Here is an 11,031-nt window from a genome sequence, read left to right as displayed (position 1 = left end):
TATATACACAGATGTAATGCGTCGGATGAGACGCAACACACAACTGTTCGCTCTTTTTCCACTATGGTGTGTGGTGGCTACATCGAAATGCCACCACACAACTCAGCAGCAGCAACAGCAGAAGCATACACAAACATCGGAGTTGTTGCTTGTGAAAAAGAAGCATGCATCGCATCGCATCGCATACATGCAACGCCGCATACTCTCACACTCACTCTTTAGCAACGTACAACGGCACCGAAACTGAACTGTCAGGGCCTGAAACGCGTTCGCCTGCCACAGCGTACTGCTGCTGCTGCTTCTGTTGTGTGTATTTTCTCCCATACTCGCCCTACTACACTGTACTCGAGTACTAGTCATGAAATTCAGTATCGGTTTATACACACAACCGACAAGATCGACCCATGCAGAAGATCGTATCGGTTCTGTATGTCTGTGTCAATTCAAACACAATAATAATTTTTTCTTTTTGGTTTCGTTCATTTTTCTCTCGCTCAAAATTTTGATTTTTGATTTTGATTTGAAAATTCGAAACTAAACTCTAATTTATTCAATAAAAACGTTTCCAAGAAATTTCAAAAGAAAAACAATCGTTCTCTATTTTCAATTGTACAATTTAAGTTTATACATAAACAACAATACGAAAAAGAAACACAAATCACACACACAACAAAAACAATATAATATAAACCAACTAATCTGCCGAATCGAAACCAAAAAACAACACTCAGAACTGTTCTCGCGAGATAGATGTTTGTTGATTTGATCTGCGAAAAAACGTAAACACAACACAAAAAAAACAACTTAAAATTCTTATCATCCGAAGACACCCCGAAATAGTGTGTGATTTCAGGAACAGAGAATTCAAGGCGCATAAATTTTGTTGTCGGTGTTCCTGAAATTCAGTTTTTTTTTTTCAATAGTAAAGTGTGAGAAATTTCGCGCGCAAAGAACAAAACGTCAACCGAAACGAGTGTGAGTGATATTAATTGATTCGAATTCTATGGACCATAATTGACAGAAGAAAACAAAAATTTACCGTTTTTTTTTATTTGCTACACAATTCAAGTGCACTTTGAACATCATACACATATATAGACTATAACACAAATCATTGCCAAAAAAAAACGCAAAACAAGAAAGAAAGAAAACGAAGCGAAAAAAACGCCGTTTTTGTTGGTTTCAAAATCACGCGGGTGATAATCTAGTGAGAAGAAGAGTGTGAACCGAGTACTTTGATCGCAAAACGCGCGCACCACACCAAACAAAAAAGTAGCGGAAGTGGAAACGACGCACACACAAATCTGGTGTCGTCATTTTGTGTGAATTGAAGAATAGAAGAAAAAAAAGAGAAAAATTTCGATTGAATCAGATTGAAAACGAAAAAAAGCGATCAATTGCAAAATCAAGAGTGTGCGCCACAGTTAAATGTGTGTTAAAACAAATCGAATGTTTTTCGTTTGCATTAAAATCGAGAACGAGCGCGCGCATTTGTGTGACACTTTTTGAATCCACCGTGTGTTGTCAATTGTCATGGGTCGCTTAATCAAAGTGGTAGTTAACAATTGGTGACTCAAAAAAAAAAAAACGAACGATATTTAAATAAACCACAATTCCAGAAGTGTGTGTCTATATGTGTTATTTGGTTGTGTGTAACGAGAAAATAAAGACAACAACACCAAATGAAACGTAATACAACTCGAAAAAATATACAGAAGAAACAACCAAACAACAACAGCCCAAAAAATAACAACAACATTTGCTTCTTTTTTGGTCGAATTCTACGCTATTATTTAATGATAATCATTACAATTTCCACTTAAGACTATAAGCAGCTAAAGCAATCGTAATAATAACAGCAATCATTTTAGTAAAAACCAAACTAAAAACGATACTTTGTCCGTTTCCAACGCCTGTCTTTTTCGGTCTACAAACACACACACACACACACACACAGTTTACTCATAAAATACGCTTCGAATCATTTTTGAAATCATCGCAAAATCTACGAAAAATCTATTTAACACATGCAGAACAAGACGGTTTTTTCCTATACGTAAGAATAATAGACTTTAACACACACACAAAAAAAACCTTCAATGAATCGGTGATTTTCTTATTAAAACTCATCTTATAATATTTATACACAGCTTGTAAAACACAACGATCAAAGCTAAGCAAAAAAAAACTTTTCTCCGATCTTTTTCGCCAAAAACAATCAAACAAAATATTTATACAATCGTCGCGCGATCACAAATCCAATTGCAGCACAATTGAGAACTTAAAAAATACAACAACCGAGAAATGCATATATATTTTTTACATAATTCAACAACGGTAACTTTTTAAAACTTATTAAAACTCGCCCCCCTTAAGTCCAATTCAGTGATTATCCTCCAAAATACTTACTTCTTAAGCAATTTGCCAAGTAAAAAAAACGAGATTTAAAAACAACAACAAAACCTAAATTTAAAAGAAAAATTTCATATTTAATCATTTACCGCCCTTAAAATCTACTCACAAGTAAACAACTTTTATATAAATTGCTTTTGAAACATCGCAACAATTTACTTAAAAAAAAAACAACTAAACATATAAATATTTTGTGAATCGAAACGCTTATATCAAACAGAAAAGAAGAGAGCAGCTCAAAGCGAAACCGTTTTAGAGAGCCTAAACTAAAAGAAAATACACTTACAATTTAATAATACACAAAAAAGTGGTGCAAATTCAGGAGTAGATTAAGGCAAAGAATGAATATTTTTTCGTAAAATAATCGCACACATATTCGAAACAATACATAAAGTTAGTGAACAGAAAGAGAGAGGGAGCGATATTGAAAGAAAAAAGAGAAGATATCGGAAATGTGTAATCGATGAGCACGTTCTAAAAAGAAAGAAAAAAACGAAGAAGAAGCAAAGCAACCGTTTGAAACGCCAACTAAGTGTCTTACATACGAGATTATTTTGTTTGTTTTATTAGTTTTTCATAGTCGTTGTTCGGACAAAAACGTCGTTGTCATTGTCGTCGGTCGCGATCGTGTGCGTTTTCGTGTTAGACACAAAATAGATAGAAACGAGCCGAAAGATTTGTTGTCTATTCGTGTGACAGACAGAGAAAGGAGAGAGAAAAAAATCAACAAACTAAATAGAAGAAGCACAAAAGTGATAAGAACGAGAGAGAATTTGTGCGAGTGCCAGTGGTCATTTACTTGAACCCCAAGAAACCGATACAATTGCGATTTGAACGGCTCACTCACATACAACCACAACAGTTAGCCGAAACTCATTTCACCATACATTGTTGCTGCTACTGGACGAGCTATTTGACAAATTTAAAAAAAAAGCATCGTTGGTGGTAAACAATAGCCAAACCAAACGCAATTTTTGTGCATGTAAATGTCAAAGCCTACTGGAGCGGCCGCAAATACAAACGACAGCAACGCAAATATTCTCGCACATAAACATTGGGCGCGTCGCGACTGTGTTGTTGTAACTGTGTAGCTCAAACATTGCTGATGATCATCGCATTGTGTGAATTAATTTCTCTCGCACAACGATTCCAAGCCGAACATACACTGAAGACGGAATTCAAGCACACAAATACACATCAAATTCATTGGTAATTCATTAATCTAATCGTAAAACCGCTGAAAATTTCGCCTTCATAGGAGGAAGAAAAAAAATCACCCGAAAAAAAACAGGAACAACATTTTGAATTTTGCTAAGAGAGTGAGTGAGAAAGAGAGTTTAAATATAAATAATTGCGGAAAGCGCGTGATTGAGAAAAAAAAATTTAGTGTTTTGTGAACAAAAGAGCTTGACATTTCAACTGCAAACCACCATCACCAACAACAACGCTGTGTCAACAATCGGCTTCGTCATCATTGCACACACACACACACACACACACACGCACTGAGAACGAAAAAAAAAGCGAAACAACCACGCGAATAAAGAGCGCTCGCCCCATAGAATCCAGTGTGTCGCATCGTAAATCACGCACATGGATTTAATTGCACTACTCGACCAACCGAAAGGAACACATTTATTATCTGTATACGAAATTTTGCCTCGTTTGCGGAAACTGTAGAGGCCAACATCATTACCATAGTGTGTGGCAAAGCGACAACGACCAAAATAAAACAAAAAAAAAATTCGGTATAATCATAGTAAAAGACACAGTGAACGAAAAGAAACGAAGAAAACAACAACGAATAATAGATAGAGAAATAGAGGCATAAAGCAAAGAGTAAATCGGCTGAAGAGATATCACAAAGAGCCAACAGAATTGCCGAAAGGAGAACAAGCAGCCAGGAGCAGCAGAAAAGGAGCAAAAAACAAGAACTAAACTACAACCACGACATCATTACGATTATCATTCGGTAAGTGTTGGCCAAGTACCAAAAATAGATATAGAATTTTTCGTAAAATCGACCGAAAAACCAGAAGAGAGCCAGCACCACCACCACCGCCGCCGTCGTCGCTAAAAAGCAAAATGTTCATTTTTATAAATTTTATATTTAATGCATTTTTGCCCGTGCTGGTGCTGCTGGAAAAGCGCCCCTTCGTATCGTATATTATAGTATGTATGATCCCGGAGCAATATAAATGATAATGGGTCAATGCGTTTCCAATTTTTAATGTGTTGCCACCACACATACAAACACATACCGACCGCTCAACTGGCTGAGACATTGTGGATGAATTTTTGTGCGGTATGTGAGTGTGGCGGTGGCCAGTTTATTCCATACTCGCACTCATTTCATCGCTTCTGCATTCGGATTAAACACACACAATTGTGTGTGCAAACGGGCAAAGCTCATCGCGAATTTTGGGGAGGCATTTCTGATTTTATTTATGTGCTCCCGTTTGTGTCGAGAGAAGATCAACAAATGAACTTGGCGACTCCCGAACCATTGACTTTTCGATGTAACGATGAGGTTTACTTTTTTTTCGTTCTTTTATCCAATCGTAAATTGCTTCCGATTGATGTGCAGAGAGGAGATAGAAGAAAGGAGAAGAAGAATAACAACGAACATAGAATGAAATGGAGGAATCTAATGGATGGATTTGGCGAATGGTGATGGTGGTGGTGGTGGTGGTTCATTTCCACCACAAAAATATATCGCTGTTCGAATAAATGCACTGAAGCCGAAATGTGAGTGTGTTTGCTTGAATTTTTTTTAGTGCATTCCACAATGGCCACAGAATATATCCGTATCTTTAGCCCATTCTCTATTCCATTTCATTTGACTTATATTCATCCGCAATGCAGACGAAAGAATGAGTTCTCGACTACCGTATCAGCTCATCGAGCCGAATTCAATGTTGCGTTCTCCGTGTGTTTTTTTTTTCCATCCATGTATGGACGAAAGAAAAAAACCAGCTAACGAAAGAAAGGGAAAAAAATATTCAAAATAAAAAGAAACAAAGGCTATGCTTAGCGAATAATTTTGCATATCCTCAAAAATAATCCTCTGGAAAATGTAAAGAAAAAAGACACCAGACACAATGGCCCAAACCGATACGCCAAGATGAACACATCAAATGGTGGTGAACTATTTTTTTCTTCTTGCTGAGCACATAACCGAAAAGCAAATTATTAATGCATTTTTTGTTCGGCGATTGGAAAATCGCAATTCATATTGAAAACTTAAGCCATAAAAATCATTTCACACATTTTCAAGCAAGATCATTTTCTTGGAAGTCTTGCTGCGGTTACTGTTGCCCCGCTGCATAAGCGCTCAATTGCTCGATTTCCAAAGGCGGCCAAACGAACAGAGAGGGAAAAAATTAGGAACACAGTAAAATAGGATCAGTAGAGAAATGTGCATGGCCACCTAAAAATATGAAGGTTTGTCGTTCAAGTGTTTAACTTTTGACCGCATGTAGCGTAAACTTTATTATGCACAATTTTTTTTTTCACGCTCTCTCTCTCTCTCTCCCTCCCTCGTTCTTTCTTTCTTTCCCTTTTTCTTGTTGGAATTCATACGAAACGCACGCGAAATAATGAAAACACATACACTCGGGTGGAAAAAACGAAGCGAAGAGTGTGACAGCGGTGAAAATAAAAACGCATGCCAGCCCAAAAACCGCTCCGAATGGTTTGTCTTTTTTGTTGTAAGTGCATGTGCGGCATGAGAGAGAAAGATAGAAAAGCAAATACACACAAAAACTTACATAAATAATCGAAACAAACTGAACCACAGAAAGAAGAACACACACACAAAATGTAAAGAAGAAGAAAAACAGTGAACAGAAAGAAAAAGAAATGATTTGGTGTAAATTTGCAATTTTGCATTTAATTTAAATACAAATACGATGGCTTCGTTTTCATTTTCATGTGGCTGCGCTTTGGTTTCGCGCGCAAATAAGCGAGTATGCGCGATTGTCTCTAGGGGCTCTTCTTTCCACAGTGTCCAATACACAGTACACATCACTGTATCTTTTTCTTCTATTTTTTGTTCGGTTTCATTATTTTGGAATCGTAGATCGGCTATTTTCTTCGTCATTTTTCCCTGTGTATTGTATAACCAAATCGAAAAGAAGTGAAGCAAGAAGCACACACACGAAAAAAAAATCGTGCTATTTTATTTTTAACACGCTATTCAAATGGGCTGGATTTTGAATAAAAAGAAGTAGCGGCGCGAACGAGTGAGTGAATTCATTACAATCACAACACGATTGCCGCAAACGCTCACAAACACCGACTACGGGTGCGCTCAATTTGCATTTACATTTAAATGTGTGCGTGTGTGTGTGTGGTGTTGAGCTAACTTTGGGAATGAATTACAACAAAATATCCAAAATATAGCCGATTTTTTGGTTTGAAAGTTTGCAAAAAAAAATGAACACGAAATCACAAAAAACCCGTTGTCGATATATGATTATCACGCACTCATTGAGGTATTTTTTTATGACGTATGCTCGCGCGCCAGTCTTTTGTTTTGATTATTTCCATTCCGATTCGAACAACAAGAGAAAGAAGCAAACGAAAAAAAAACGACAAATTGCGGTTTCAACAATCGAACCAATTGCAGACAATATGACACAACAACGTCAGCACTTTATTAATGTCAAATTGTGTACACTTATGATTACTCTATCATAAAGTGGGTTGCGATTGAAAAGTGTCTGTTTCATTCAAACAAGATCTCATCTCTCTTGCGAGCAAAAAAAAAACAAACATGTGGATGACTTTTTTTTCTCGACAAGATTGAGAATGGGTCTCACGCGCGCATAGAGAGTTTTTTTTAGTGTGATAAATTTCTAATGAAAATCAAATCACTTTCGTGTGCGAACGTCGAATGAGTGCGACCGACCAACCGACCGAGTGAGACGGTGTGCTCGCGACACGCTTCCACGAGGATGGAAAATGTGTTAATGTACGAGTACTATTCCATACATTGAATGTGTTGATCTTTTGGGTTGACTCTTTTTTTTCGTTTTGTTTGTATTTTTATTCATCGTCTTCAAACGAAACAAAAAATAATGTTTTTAAGCAAATTCACAATATCACACGTACTGGAAAAAAAAATCAAATTTTCGAAAGGGAAACATGCCAACAACCATCAACAAATCTTAAATGAAAAGCGTTGAAAATTAAAACCGTACGTATTTAAAGAAAGAACAAAAAAAAAACGACTCGAAATGAGTATGTGTAGTTACACGACTATGTGTTGAGCTTTGTGCGCTGAACTTTTGAACTATTCCTATATGTATAATGGTTATGGTTATTTTTTTTTACTCTTCCCATTCGGTTTCGAAAATAGCCGATCAATCGAAATGTAAAGGCGAACACAAACACTAACGCGGTCACCCGCTTGCCCGCTCACTCACTCGCTCGCACATCGGACAATGAAACAAAAAGGAAATCTATTTATTCATGTGTATGAAAGCAAATGGGCAAAATGGAAATACGAAACACAAGAACCTAGAATCACTGATTTGATTATTATTATAATTGTTCGTTCGATTGAATCGCATTAGTCGTTTCGTGGATTCGTTTAAAGGCAGTAATAAAGAACGGGTGAGGGAGAGAGCGAGTGAGAGACAGGGGGATAGAGACAGAGAATGTGTTCGGGCGTGAGTGTGTTGCAACGAACGGCGATGCTGACCGTAATCAACGAAATAATCACTCGTTCTCCGTACATAATAAAAATGAAGAGATTCTTTTTGGCTGTTTTCGCTGCTGCTGTGGCTCTTGTTGTTGTTGTTGTTGTTGGTGGTGGTGGTGCCCGTTTTGTTAAATATTTATTTGTGAACACATCTAGGGACACAACCATTGCCTCTCACTACTCATGTGTAATGAGTGTTGATTTTTTCCCGTTTGTTTTTGGTGCTGTTGCCTTTTTTCGGTGTGTGTCGGTATTTATTTTTTTCCGCCTATACCATTTTCATGATCAAGCTTTTTTATTTAATGCCATGCATTGTGTTTAGAAAACACTAATAACATAACAACAGCAACAGCATCAAAGTCTGTCGCTCTCGCTTTGTTTCTCGTGTGCGAGCGCGCGTATCTCGTTTTTCGATGACGATTACGACGACAACGGCCACGACAACAACAACAAGAGAAAGAAAAATACATTCAGTCGTGTGGCATCGTTCTCATGAGTGAGAGACATATCAATCGGGGTCCCTTCCAATGTGTACACACATTTTAATACGTCGTTTGAGTAGTTTGCTTAAATGGACGTTTCGATGATGTCGTGTCTCGGGTCGGCAAAGACAATCCGTACTCGCAATCACACAAATTGACGTCGCTCTTTCTCTCCCTCTCTCTCTCTCTCTCTCTCTCTCTCACTCGGCTTATGACACCATAGCATGTCGCAATATGATCGAACGGGCAAGTATGTGCACGCTCACGCTCGCCTTAAAACTCCCCACATCAACTCATTGAACAATTAATATTCGGCTGGATGCATGACAACTAAATTGAGATGAAAAAACGAATTGACTCACTGTGCAACCGATAAAGGCATTTTCGAGCTGTAAGAAATTATTATTATTTTTTTCATTTGATTGATTCGAAACTGATCGCCGCCACCACCGCCGCCGCCACTGTGACCGCTCGAACAGTGACAATCAGTGCGCACAACACAATCTAACAGCATTTTCTGTTCGCTACTGAATGTTTTATCTCTCGCTCTTGCTCTCCCCCGTTCTCTTTCTCTCCTTCAAATAATAATGATGAAAAATGTTTTCGTTACGTTCAAGGCAGACAATGGCTCAATAAAATGTTTCGAATCGCATTCCGTGAATTGAATCTTTGCAATTAAATGTTTTCGTATTTGATTTTGTTTTTTCCTTCTCTTTTTTTCGGTTTTTTTCTTTCTCGGGCCGTTGCAATCCAAAGAGTCACATTCATTTGATGAAGTGGCCATGTGCACGCCGCGCGCGCACAGAATAACACTCTCAAGCACACACACAATCGCCCGTCTATATCATTGCGTCGGCCCCGACAGGTTCGACACTGATATTTTTGTGGGAAAAATTGCGTTATCGATTTTGATTAATCATTCACTTCTTTCGCTGCTTCTTTTTTATTTCAAATATATTTGTATACATTGACTACGATTCGATTCGATTCGATTCGGAAAGTAACGTAAATTGATCGTAAACTTATGTACATCAACCACTTTGAAAAGCCCTCAAAACATCAAGCATGCAATTTATACCGTTGTCTAGTTGTTTCGTGTGTGTGTGTGTGTGTGTGTGTGTGTGTTTTTTTCGGTCTTTGTCTTTGTTTTTGTTGATTTTATTTTAATTTATTCACATTTCGCGACGATTTTTGAACAATGAAAATTTGTAATGGAAATGATGTGTTTGACTGTGACCATTTCATTTCAAATGTCGCTTGAAAAAAATAACACCAATTCTCTCTCTCTCTCTCTCTCTCTCTCTCTCTCTATAACACAATACAATCTTTATTCTATATTTTTTTATTGACTTATTGTTATCGAAATTAAATCACAAACCACATTGAACATGCTATCGTCGCAAAAAGCAATGGAAAAATTAGAAATCCAACAGAAACGGAAGCATTTCTGTTGATTGAATGAGATGAAATCGGAAAATAGTATGATCGGTTTTTATTGTTTTTCATGGCACGGTAAAGCTAAAGACAGTGCTAAAGTGACAAGGTTTTGGGGCATTTAAGTAACCGATTGAATACAGCTCGTTAAATACAAGAGAATCGCGTACGAGAAATGTTCACATTTCATCAAAGATGATTTACGAATCATCTGCTTAGTCAGTTTTACCTGAGGTGTTGAAACCCATAAAAACTCTTTCTCTCTCTCATCAATTTGGATTCGTTAAATATTTTAATCTGCGCTACATTTACCAAGAATCGTCCATCGAACTTTATGTGTTTGTTTCATTCGCGAGGTGCCGCCGTACAAATTGGTGCAGAGAAGACGAAAAAAAAATTCAAACGAACGGCGAAATATAATTGATTTGGAAATAAAATGTCAAAACGGAAATTAAAATCGCTTGCGATTTACTCGCTGCTGATGATCATTGGGTATATATATGCTAAAGCCATGATAAACAAATGTTTACATACAATGGTTGCTGTTTTTTGTTTTCGTTCTTCATCAGCTTAAATGTTGTATACATGATTCGCCTAGAAGTCGATGCGTGTGTGTGAAGGGAAAAAACGAGAACCACGCGATAAAAAAAGACAACGACGAAAAAATCTTTGTAGATGTGTTTTGAAGAAAATATCCATCATTTGAGAAAGAGAGCGTTCGAGACAGAGAGTGGGTGAGAGAGAAACAGAAAAATCAAAACAAAACGAAACAAGAATTTATGTCCGCTAGGACTAAACAAATCATCATCAATATACTACGAATGGCCACTACATTTTTTTTTCTCTCTCTCTCTGCATCGCCTCTTGTGTGCGTTGTTTCGTTTGTCATTTTGATTGTTGGCTTTGTTTTACCTCTGTTTTTATACTTGCGATGAGCTCGTCGTCTTCTGATTCCTCATGTTGTTGTTTTTATCTTTTCGGTTGAAATTTATGATA

At 37.2% G+C, this 11,031-nt stretch overlaps 1 protein-coding gene across 2 annotated transcripts in view; it reads left to right on the top strand.

The window, feature by feature from the left end:
* The first annotated feature begins 367 nt into the window (after window positions 1-367).
* LOC129577023 (protein odd-skipped-like) overlaps window positions 368-11,031 on the top strand; it is a 43,252-nt gene continuing 32,588 nt past the window's right edge. The window contains exon 1 of one of the 2 annotated variants that reach the window (XM_055463386.1): window positions 368-4,384. The gene's annotated coding sequence lies outside the window, so the exon portion shown is untranslated. The remainder of the gene's footprint in view (window positions 4,385-11,031) is intronic. The other variant, XM_055463387.1, reaches the window with a different exon arrangement.

Source organism: Sitodiplosis mosellana, unplaced genomic scaffold (genome assembly GCF_009176505.1).
Source record: "Sitodiplosis mosellana isolate CC-2019 unplaced genomic scaffold, AAFC_SMos_1.0 Smas_scaffold_6197, whole genome shotgun sequence".
Lineage (NCBI taxonomy): Eukaryota > Metazoa > Arthropoda > Insecta > Diptera > Cecidomyiidae > Sitodiplosis > Sitodiplosis mosellana.
The sequence above is the reverse complement of the archived record's forward strand: the minus strand, read 5'-3'. Positions and strand labels throughout refer to the sequence as shown.